Source organism: Aethalodelphis obliquidens, unplaced genomic scaffold (assembly GCF_003676395.1).
Source record: "Aethalodelphis obliquidens isolate GAN/ISIS:26980383/991018 unplaced genomic scaffold, ASM367639v1 scaffold1, whole genome shotgun sequence".
NCBI classification, from domain to species: domain Eukaryota; kingdom Metazoa; phylum Chordata; class Mammalia; order Artiodactyla; family Delphinidae; genus Aethalodelphis; species Aethalodelphis obliquidens.
The window spans coordinates 95,252,646-95,264,566 of NW_020837945.1; positions in this window are offsets into that span (position 1 = coordinate 95,252,646).

Consider the following 11,921-nt stretch of genomic DNA (forward strand, 5'->3'; position numbering starts at 1 on the left):
TAGAAGGCGGCAGAAAAGTCAGTCAGAGAGATGCTGAAGGAGCAGTAGATGAAAGACGAAGAAGAATGGGTGGTCAAAGAGATTCAAAGCATAAGAAGGACTTGACTTGCCATTGCTGGTTTTGAAGATGGAGAAAGGGAGCCATGAGCCAAGGAACACAAGTGACCTCTACAAGCTGAGAACAATCTCCATCTGACAGCCATCAAAGAAATAGGGACTCCAGTACTAAAACTGCATAGAACTGAATTCTGCCAACTGAATGAGCCTGGAAGTGGATTCATCCTTAGAGCCTCCAGAAAAAAAACACAGCTCTGCTGAAACCTTGAATTTGGCCTGCTAAAATCCAGAGAAAAAACTGTGCAGAGCCACACTGTGCATGTACTTCTGATGTACAGAACTGTATGATTTTAAAATGGGTGTTATTTTAGGGCACTAAATTTGTGGCAATTTGTTACTGCACAATAGAAAAGAAATACAGAGAGAATACATTCAGTCTTTCACCGTTGAATATGATGTTAGTTGTCCACCCCCACCCCACAGGTGTCCTTTATTGGGTTGAAGAAGTTCCTTTACATTTTTAGTTTGCTGTTTCTTTCAGGAAAGGGTATTGAATTTTGTCAAATGCTTTTTCTGCATCCATTAAGATAAGCATATGTTTTTCAACATTTTTCTGTTAATTTGGTTAATTATATTGATTTTTTTCTATGCCCTTTTTATTAATATTCAGGAAAGTCATGATAATAAATGGAGTTTTTCATGTTAGGCATACAAAGGAGTAGGCTTACAAAAGGACCCTCACTATGGTATGGCAAAATTATTTATGCTGAGTGGATGAGTATTAATCCCTACTTTTTATCTTTTCTTAAGTAACAGCTTTATTGAGGTATAATTCATATACCATTTAATTCCCCCTTTAAAGTACACCATTCAGTGATTTTTAGTATATTCAGAGTTGTACAACCATCATATTATCTATTTTCAGTACATTTTCATCACCCCAAAGGAAACCCTGTGCCTATTAGCATTCATTTCTCATTCTCCCCTCCACCCAGGCCCTGGCAACCACTAATCTATTGTCTGATTCTATGTATTTGCCTATTCTAGGCATTTCATATAAATGAAGTCATTCAATATGGAGCCTTTGTGGCTGGCTTTTTTTCATGTAGCAAATCTTTAAGGCTTATCCACATTTACTATTTATATTGGGTTGATCAAAAAGTTCCTTCTTTTTAAGTAAAAATAAAAGACATATTTTTCATTTTCACCAGGAAGTTTATGGAACAAAATATTCACCATTTTGTTCCACTACCTTCTGCCATTTTTCAGGCAACTTCATAATTCCATCTTCCCAAAACTTTGTATCTTTTTGAGCAAAGAACTGTGCCAGGTGCTTTTTTACAGCTTCCAGGGAATTGAAATTTTTTCCATCAAGAGAATTTGGTAAAGACCAAAATAAATGGAAATCCGAAGGTGCAATGTCTGGTGAATACAGCAGATGAATCAGAACTTCCCAGCCAAGCTGTAACAGTTTTTGCCTGGTCATCAAAGAAACATTGGGTCTTGCGTTACAGTGATGGAAGATTATGCATTTTCTGTTGACTAATTGTGGACGTTTTTCATCAAGTGCTGCCTTCAGTTGGTCTAACTGGGAGCAGTACTTGTTGGAATTAATCATTTGGTTTTCCAGAAGGAGCTCATAATAGACGACTCCCTTCCAATCCCACCATATACACAACATTACCTTCTTTAGATGAAGACCAGCCTTTGGTGTGGTTGGTGGTGGTTCTCTTCCATTCCACAGCATTGTACAGTATCCACTTTTCACTGCCCATCACAATTTGTTTTAAAAATGGAACGTTTTCGTTACGTTTAAGTAGAAAATCGCATGTGGAAATACGGTCAAGAAGGTTTCTTTTGTTTAACTTATGTGGAACCCAAACATCAAAGCAATTAATATAACCAAGCTGGTGCAAACAATTTTCAATGCTCGATTTGGATATTTTGAGTATGTCGGCTATCTCCTACATGGTATAACGCTGATTGTTCTCAGTTAATGTCTTGATTTGATCACTATCAACTTCACCTGTCTACCCGACAGTGGAGCATCATCCAGTGAGAAATCTCCAGCACAAAACTTCTCAAACAACTTTTGACACGTTCGATCAGTCACAGCACCTTCTCCCCACACTGCACAAATCTTTTTTTGCGTTTCAGTTGCATTTTTACCTTTCTTAAAATAATAAAGCACAATATGCTGAAAATATTGCTTTTTTTTCTTCCATCTTCAATATTAAAATGGCTACTCAAAAATTCACCAATTTTCTTCAGTTTTTTTTTTTTTAATGCATGCTGATATGACAGCTGTCACAATACAGTCTAACAAAATTGTTTCAAATGAAGTTAAAGACAACTAAGTGCTACTAGAGCCATCTTATGGAAAAAAACTGAACGAACGTTTTGGCCAACCAATACTTCATTCCTTTTTTATTGTTGAATACTCCATTATATATAATAGCATATTTTGCTTATCCATTCATCAGCTGATGAACAATTAAGTTGTTTACAGTTTTTACTATGATGAATAATGCTGTTATGAACATTAATGTACAAGTTTTTGGGGGGCGATGTACATTTTCAATTCTCTTGGGGATATAACTAGATGTAGAACTGTTAGGTCACATGCTGTCTCTATGTTTGATATTTTGAGAAACTGCCAAACTGTTTTCCAAAGCAGCTGCGCTACTTTACTATCCCACCAGCAATGTATGACGGTTCCAATTTTTCTACATCTTTGCCAACAATTGTTATTGTCTGCATTTTTATTTCAGCCATCCTAGTGGGTATAAAGTGGTATCTCATTGTGGTTTTGATATGCATTTCCCTAATAAATAGTGATGTTGATAATCTTTTTATGTGCTTAATGGCCATTTCTATATCTTTTTTTTTTTTGCGGTATGCGGGCCTCTCACTGTTGTGGCCTCTCCCATTGCGGGGCACGGGCTCCGGACGCGCAGGCTCAGCGGCCATGGCTCAAAGGCCCAGCCGCTCCGCGGCATGTGGGATCTTCCCGGACCGGGGCACGAACCCGCGTCCCCTGCATCGGCAGGGGGACTCTCAACCACTGCGCCACCAGGGAAGCCCTTTATATCTTCTTTGGAGAAATATTTTGTCAATTTTTAAAATTGGGTTATTTGTCTGTTTATTTTTGAGTTGTAAGTGATCTTTATATATTCCATATACAAATCCCTTATCAAATATATGATTTGCAAATATTTTCTCCCATTGCATGGTTTTCTTTTCACTTTCTTGATGGTGTCCTTTGAAGTACAAATGTTTTTAATACTGATGAAGTCCAATTTATCTGTCTCTTTTTCTTTTATTCCTTGTGCTGTTGGTGCCACATCTAAGAAACCATCACCTAATTCAATGTCATGAAAATCCATTTACTCCTACATTTGTTGATTTTTAAATGTTGAACAGCCTTTGCATTCCCAAAGTGAAACCCTCTTGACTTCTTGATCATGATGTTATTACCCTTTCGTATATATATGGTGAATTCAACTTGCTAATATTTTGTTAAGGATTTTGACATCTATTTTCATAAGGAATATTAGATTATAATTTTCTTGTAATTGTCAGGAGTTGGAAACAGGATTATGCTGGCCTCAAAAAATGATTTGTGGAATGTACTTTTCTCTAATATCTAAAAGAGTTTGTGTGAAATTGGTGCTATTTCTTTCTTAAAATTTTGATAGAATTCAGCAGAAAACGTCTGGATTTCTTTCTGGAAATATTTTTTTTTTTGTTTTGTTTTGTTTTTTTTTGCGTTATGTGGGCCTCTCACTGTCGTGGCCTCTCTCGTTGCGGAGCACAGGCTCTGGACATGCTGGCTCAGCGGCCATGGCTTATGGGCCTAGCCGCTCTGCGGCATGTGGGATCTTCCTGGACCAGGGCACGAACCCGTGTCCCCTGCATCGGCAGGTGGACTCTCAACCACTGCGCCACCAGGGAAGCCCTCTGGAAATATTTTTGATGATGAGTTCAATTTTTAAAAATAGATGTAGGGTTATTCTGATTTTCTGTTTCACCTTGCATCCATGTTGCATTGTTTTAAGGATGTGTTCATTTCACCTAATTTGTTAAAATTATTGCCATAAGTTGTTCATTGTACGTCTATATTACCCATTTATTTTGAAGAATCTATGGCACTAGCCCTTCTTTCATTCCTGATGTTGGTCATTTGTGTATTCTCTTTTTTTGTTGTTTAGAACTCTATCTAGGGTTCAGCATTGGCTATTTTCTCTATTTTTAAAGTACCTCATTGATCCTGTGTTTGTATTTATTCTTTCCTGCCTTTTACTTACTCTAGATCATGGATTTGTGAACTACAACCCACAGGACAAATCTAGCCAACCTCTCACAAATTGCTGTGAGAGGTATTTAAAAATACCCAACTGTGATTGTGAACCTGTCTATGTTTCCATTTAGTTCTATTAGTTTTTGCTTCATGGATTTTTAAGCTCTGTTATTAGGCATATACACACTTAAATTACAGATTTTCCTAAAGATGCAATCCTTTTATCATTATGAAATGTCTCTTTTCCTTTGGTAATACTTTTTGTCTTGAGGTCTACTTTATCTGATATCAATATAGTCACTCCTACATTTTAATGCTAACTGTCTGAATGGCATCTAGTTTTTCATCCCTTTACATTCACCTGTATGTGTCTTTATTTTTAAATAGAGCATTTCTTTTTTTTTTTTTTTTTTTAGATGTTGGGGGTAGGAGTTTATTAATTAATTAATTTATTTTTGGCTGTGTTGGGTCTTCGTTGCTGTGCGAGGGCTTTCTCTAGTTGTGGCGAGCCGGGGCCACTCTTCATCGTGGTGTGCGGGCCTCTTCCTATCGCAGCCTCTCTTGTTGCAGAGCACAGGCTCCAGACGCACAGGCTCAGTAGTTGTGGCTCACGGGCCTAGTTGCTCCGCGGCATGTGGGATCCTCCCAGACCAGGGCTTGAACCCGTGTCCCCTGCATACGCAGGTAGATTCTCAACCACTGCACCACCAGGGAAGCCCTGTGTCTTTATTTTTAACGTATTTCTTGTAGATGGCATGTATTTTGTGATTCTCCAGTCTGACAATCTCTGCCTTTTAACTGGAATATTTAATCCATTTATATTTAATGTCGTTAGCATGTATTGTGTGATTCTCCAGTCTTACAATCGCTGCCTTTTAACTGGAATGTTTAATCCATTTATATTTAATGTCATCATTGATAAGGTTAAATTTAGTTCTCTCTTTTTGCTATTTGTTTTCTATTTGCCCTATCTAATTATTTGACACTGATAATATATTTTTAATCTAACATATCCAAAATATCATTTCAACATGTAATCAGTATAAGAAATTATTAATGAGATATTTTACATTCTTCTAAAAACTTTATATTGAGGTATAATTGACAAAGTTGTAAGAAAATTAAAGTGTCCATCATGACGATTTGATACATGTATATGTTGTGAGAAGATTCCCTTCATCTAGTTAATTGGCACATCCATCATGTCATACGTCATACATTTATCTTTTTTTTTTTAATATTCCATGTATAATGAAACCTAAATGCAGTAGTTTTCTTTCTACATCTGGCTTATTTCACTTAGCATGATGCCCTCAAGGTTTATCTATGTGTCAAAAGTGGCAGGATATCCTTCTTTTGCATGACTGAATAATATTTTATTCATTATCCATTCACCCACTGACAAACACTTAGGTTATTTCCATACCTTGAATATGCGAATAATACTGCAATGAACATGGGAGTGCAGATATCTCTTCAGTATCCTGTTTTCATTTCCTTTGGGTATATCCACAAAAGTGGGATTACTAGATCACATGGTAGTTCCATTTTTAATTTTTTGTGGCACCTCCATGATGTTTTCCACAGCAGCTGCACCATTTTACATTCCCCAAAACTGTGCACAAAGGTTCCCTTTTCTCCACATCCTGCTAACACTCGTTATCTCTTGTCTTTTTTATGATGGCCATTTTAACAAGTGTGAGGTGATACTCTAGTGATTCTGACTTGCATTTCGCTGATGATCAGTGATGTTAAGAACCTTTTTATGTACTTGTGGGCCATCTGTATGTCTTCTTTGGAAAAGTGTCTATTCTGTTCCTCTGCCTATTTTAAAATCAGTTAGTTTGTTTGTTTGTTTGTTTTACTACAAATTTGGAATTGTGTGGATTCTTTATATATTTTGGATACTAACCCCTTAACAGATGTATGATTTGCATACATATTTTTTCCATCCCACACGTTGTCTATTCTGTTCCTCTGCCTATTTTAAAATCAGATTGTTTGGGTTTTTTGCTATTGAATTGTGTGGATTCTTTATATATTTTGGATACTAACCCCTTATCAGATGTACAATTTGCATACATATTTTCTTCCATCCCACAGGTTGTCTTTTCATGTTGTTGATGGTTTCCTTTGCTGTCCAGAAGCTTTTTAGTTTGATGTAGTCCTACTTGTTTATTTTTTCTTTTGTTATTTTTGCTTTTGATGAAATATGCAAAAACAATCATTGCCAAGACCAACTTCAAGAAGCTTACCCCTTATGTTTTCTTCTAGGAGTTTTATGGTTTTGGGTCTTATGTTCACATCTTTAATCTATTTTGAGTTGATTTTTGTGTATGGTATAAGATAGGGGTCTAATTCCATTCTTTTGCATCTGGCTATCCAGTTTTTTCAACACCATTTATTGAAGAGACTATCCTTTCCCCATTGTACATTCCTGGCTCCTCTGTCATAACTTAATTGGCCATATAGCATGGGTTATTTTCTGGGCTACTTTTCTAGTCCATTGATCTATGTGTCTGTTTTTGTACCAATACCATACCGTTTGGATTACTATAGCTTTGTAATATGGTTTGAAATCAGGAAACATGATGTCTCTGGCTTTGTTCTTCTTTCTTTAGATTATTTTGGCTATTTGGGATATTTCCACACAAATTTTAGGATTTTCTATTTATGTGAAAAATGCCATTGGAATTTTAACAGGAACTGTATTGAATCTGCAGATTGGTTTGGGTAGTATGGACATTTTAACAATATTAATTCTTCCAATCCAGGAGCATGGAAAATATTTTATCTGTGTCTTCTTCAATTTCAAAGTCTTAAGAGTTTTCCATGTACATGTCTTTCATCTCCTTGGTTAAATATATTCCTTAGAATTTTATTCTTTTTGATGCAATTATAAATGGGATTGTTTTATTATTTTATTAAAGTATAGCTGATTTACATTATTATGTTAGTTTCAGGTGTACAGCACAGATTCAGTATTTTGGCAGATTATACTCCATTATAGATTATTACAGGTAATGGGTATAATTCCCTGTGCTATATAGTATATCCTTGCTGCTTATCTATTTTATGTACAGTAGTTTTTAATCTGTTAATCCCATACCCCAAATTTGTCCCTTCCCCACCACTTTGATAACCACAAGTTTGTTTTCTATATGTGAGTCTGTTTCTGTTTTGCATATACATTAATTTGTATTATTTTTTTAGATTCCATATACAAGTGATATTATACAGTATTTGTCTTCCTCTGTCTGACTTATTTCAATAAGCATTAATATTCTCTAGGTCCATCCATATTGCTGCAAATAGCAGTATTTCATTTTTATAGCTGTGTAACATTCCAGTGTGTGTGTGTGTGTGTGTGTGTGTGTGTGTGTGTGTGTAATGCCATATTGTCTCAATTCAACCACCTGTTGACAGACACTGGGTTGCTTTGGAGATTGTTGTTTTAGTTTCCCTTTTTGATAGTCCGTTGTTAGAGTGTAGAAACACAACTGTTTTTGAATATGCATCCTGCAACTTTATTGAATTTGTCTACTAGTTCTAACAGTTTTTTTGGTGGAGTTTAGGGTTTTCTCCATGTAATATAATGCCACCTGCAAATAGAGACAATTTTACTTCTTCCTTTTCAATTTGAATGTCTTTTATTTCTATTTCTTGCCTAATTTCTCTGGTTAGAACTTCCAGTACTATGTCGAATAAAAGTAGCAAGAGTGGGCATCCTTGTCTCGTTCCTGATCTTAGAGGAAAAGCTTGTAGCTTTTTACCATTGAGTATAATGTTAACTGTGGGTTTGTCATATGTGGCCTTTATTATATTGAGGTACATTCCCACTATAAACAGTTTGTTGAGAGTTTTTATCATGATGGATGTTGAATTTTGTCAAATGCTTTCTCTGTGCCTATTGAGATGATCACATGATTTTTATCTTTCATTTTGTTAATGTGATGTATCACATAGATTGATTTGCAGATGTTGAACCATCCTTGCACCCCTGGAATAGATCTTTCTAATGTACTGAATTCATCTTGCTAATATTTTTGTGGAGGATTTTTGCACTATGTTATTTTCCTTTATTGTAGTGTCCTTGTCTGGTTTTGGTTATCAGAGTAATGCAGGCCTCATAAAATGAGTCTAGATGTGATCCCTCCTCTTCAATATGTTGGGAAAGTTTATGAAGAATTGGTATTAATTCTTCTTAAATGTTTGGTATACTTCACCAGTGGAGCCATCTGGTTCTGGACTTTTCTTTGTTGGGAGGTTTTGATTACTGATTTAATCTCCTTACTAGTAATTGATCTGTTCAGATTTTCTATTTTTCATGATTCAGTCTTGGTAGGTTGTATGTTTCCAGTAATTCATCCATTTTTTCTAGGTTGCCCAATTTGTTGGCATACAACTGTTCATAGTAGTCTCTCATGATCCTTTGTATTTCTGTGGTATCAGTTGTAATGTCTCCTCTTTTGCTTATAATTTTGAGTTTTATCTCTCTTTTTCTTGGTAAGTGTAGCTAAAGCTTTGTCTATATTGTTCATCTTCTTTAAAAACCCTGCTTATTTTCACTGACCTTTTCTATTGTCCTTCTACCCTCTGTTTCATTTATTTCTGCTCTAATCTGTTATTTCCTCCCTCTAGTAACTTTGGGTTTTTTTTCTGGATTCTTGAGGTGTAAACTTAGGCTGTTTACTTGGGATCTTCTTTTCTTCTTAATTAAGGCACTTATCAGTATAACTTCCTTCCTAGGACTACACTTGTGGCATGACATAAGTTTGGGTATGTTGTGTTTCCATTTTCATTTGCCTCAAGATATTTGTTATTTTTCTTTCGATTTCTTCTGTGATCCATTGGTTGTTCAGTAGCATGTTTAATCTCCACATACTTGTGAATTTTCCAGTTTTACTGCAATTGATTTCTAGTTTCATACCACTGTGGTTGGAAATGTTGCTTGATATAATTTCAATTTTAAATTTATTAAGATTTGTTTTGTGGCCTTTGATGGATATGTTTATCCATCCTGAGGAATGGTCCACGTGTTCTTGAGAAGAATGTGTTTTCTGCTGCTATCAGGTGGAATGTTTTGTAACTGTTAAGTCCATCGGGTCCAACATGTAGTTTTTTTTGTTTTTGTTTTGTTTTTTTTGTGGTACATGGGCCTCTCACTGTTGTGGCCTCTCCCGTTGCGGAGCACAGGCTCCGGATGCGCAGGCTCAGCGGCCATGGCCCACGGGCCCAGCCGCTCCGCGGCATGTGGGATCCTCCTGGACCGGGTCACGAACCTGTGTCCCCTGCATCGACAGGCAGAGTCTCAACCACTGCGCCACCAGGGAAGCCCCAAACGTGTAGTTTTAGTCCAATGTTTCCTTATTTGTTTTCTGTCTGGATCATCTATCCACTGTGAAAGTGGGATATTGAAGTCCCCTACTATTATTGTATTGCTGTCTACTCCTCCCTTTAGGTCTGTTAATATTTGTCTTATATATTTAGGTGCTCCCATGCTGGGTGCATAAATATTTACCAACGTTAATCCATTTTCTGGGATTGACTCTGATATCCTTATATGACTTTCTTTTCCTCTTATTACAGTCTTCGTCTTAAAGTCTATTTTGTCTAAGTACAGCTACCCCAGATTTATTTTGGTTTCCATTTTCATGGAATATCTTTCTCCATCCCTTCACTTTCAGTCTGTGTCCTTAAAGCTGTGAGTCTCTTGCTTTAGCATTAATCACCATCTATATACTGATGATTCACATACGTCCATCTCTATTTAACATATAACTCTCTCCCACAGGAACCTTAAACTTGATCTACCTAAAAGTGAACTCAATTTTCCCTGGAAACTTGTTTTTTCTCTTATATTTTCTATCTCAACAAATGGTGCCACCATCTTTCCAGTTTTTAATTTGACTCTTTCCTCTTCTTCACATCCTGTGTCTCCCTTCCCTTTTGACCCTCAACATTCAATTAATTATGACATTCTTTCCATTTTCTCTTACAATTCTCTTGAATCTGTCTTCTCTATATTCTCATAGCCACCACCTTTGTTCACCAACATTAACTATTTCTTCCTAATTGGTTTCATATTTCCAATATTTTCTCCTCCTTAAAAATTCACCTTATCACAATCAGAATGGTCTTTCTAAATAAAAAATATGTTCTTGTCATTTTCTTATGTACCATTTCACTGTTTCTCTATTGCCTTTGGGAGAAAATCCAAATTCACCCATTTCTTTTTAGAGTACACACCAGTCACACTAAACCACATGCAGTCCAGGATGATGCCACAATTCTGACACCTATAGGCCTTTGTACTCCCAATCCTTTTGCCTAAAATGACATTTCCAAACTCCTCCTCATTGCTTTCACTCATTTTTCAGATCTCAAATTAAGGTATCACCCCCAGAGAAGTAATCTTTAAATCTTCTAGACCTGTGATGTTCGATATGGTAGCCACCAGTCACACATAGCTATTGTGCACTTGAATATGGCTAGTCTTAATTGAGATGTAATCTATAGCAGATTTTGAAGGCTTAGTATAAGAAATGTAAAATTATCTTATTAATAATTTTTATATTGGTGATATGTGAAATAATATTTTGAATGTATTGGCTTAAATAAAATATATTATTGAAATTAATTTCACCTTTTATACTTTTTTATGTGGCTACAATAAAACTCAAAATTACATGTTGCTTGCATTATACTTCAATTGGACAATACCTAGACCAGATGAGGACGACCAAGCCCTTTATTCCAGCACCCTGTAGTTATTTCTTTAGCAGTATTCTATCTGTTAAAATTGCTAGATGGTATCGTGCACTGGTTGGCAAGCATCTAATGAACAAGGGGCTATCTTGGTCCACAGAGTAATTCCAGTGCTGAGAGCGCTAAGATAAAAAGTCAATCCTCATTTTTCATAGATTCCATATTTGTGAATATGCCTAGTCACTAAAATTTACTTGTAACCCCAAAATCAATACTCACTGTGCTTTCGTGGTCATTTGTGGACATTCACAGAATAGCAGAAGATTTGAGTCATCCAATACACATTTTCCTAGCCAGGTCAAACAAGGCAATGCTGTGCCTTCTTGTTTGAGCTATCAAACTGTAAACAAGTGCTCTTTTCACAGTCTATTAGTGCCACTTTTCACATTTTTGTGACTTCTGTTGATGACTTGGCTATATAAAATGGTCCCCAAGCATAGTACTGAAGTGCTGTCTAGTGTTTCTAAGCACGTGAAGGCTGTGATGTGCCTTACAAAGAACAAATATGTGTTAGATAAGCTTCCTTTCGGTATGAATTACAGTGCTGTTGGCTGCAAGTTAAATGTTAATGAACCAATATATATTAAATAAAGTGTCTTCAAACAGAAACACACATAAAGCAAGATTATATATTAGCTGACCAAAATGTTGTCATGCTCACAGGAACGTACTATGTACTTCCTCTAGTAGCAATAGTGCAGTATTTGCTAATTCAATGTTCCAGCAACTTTACTAGAATCAGCTATATTGAATGAATGACGCTGGATCATTCGACCAAATCCAAATCTTGTGTGAA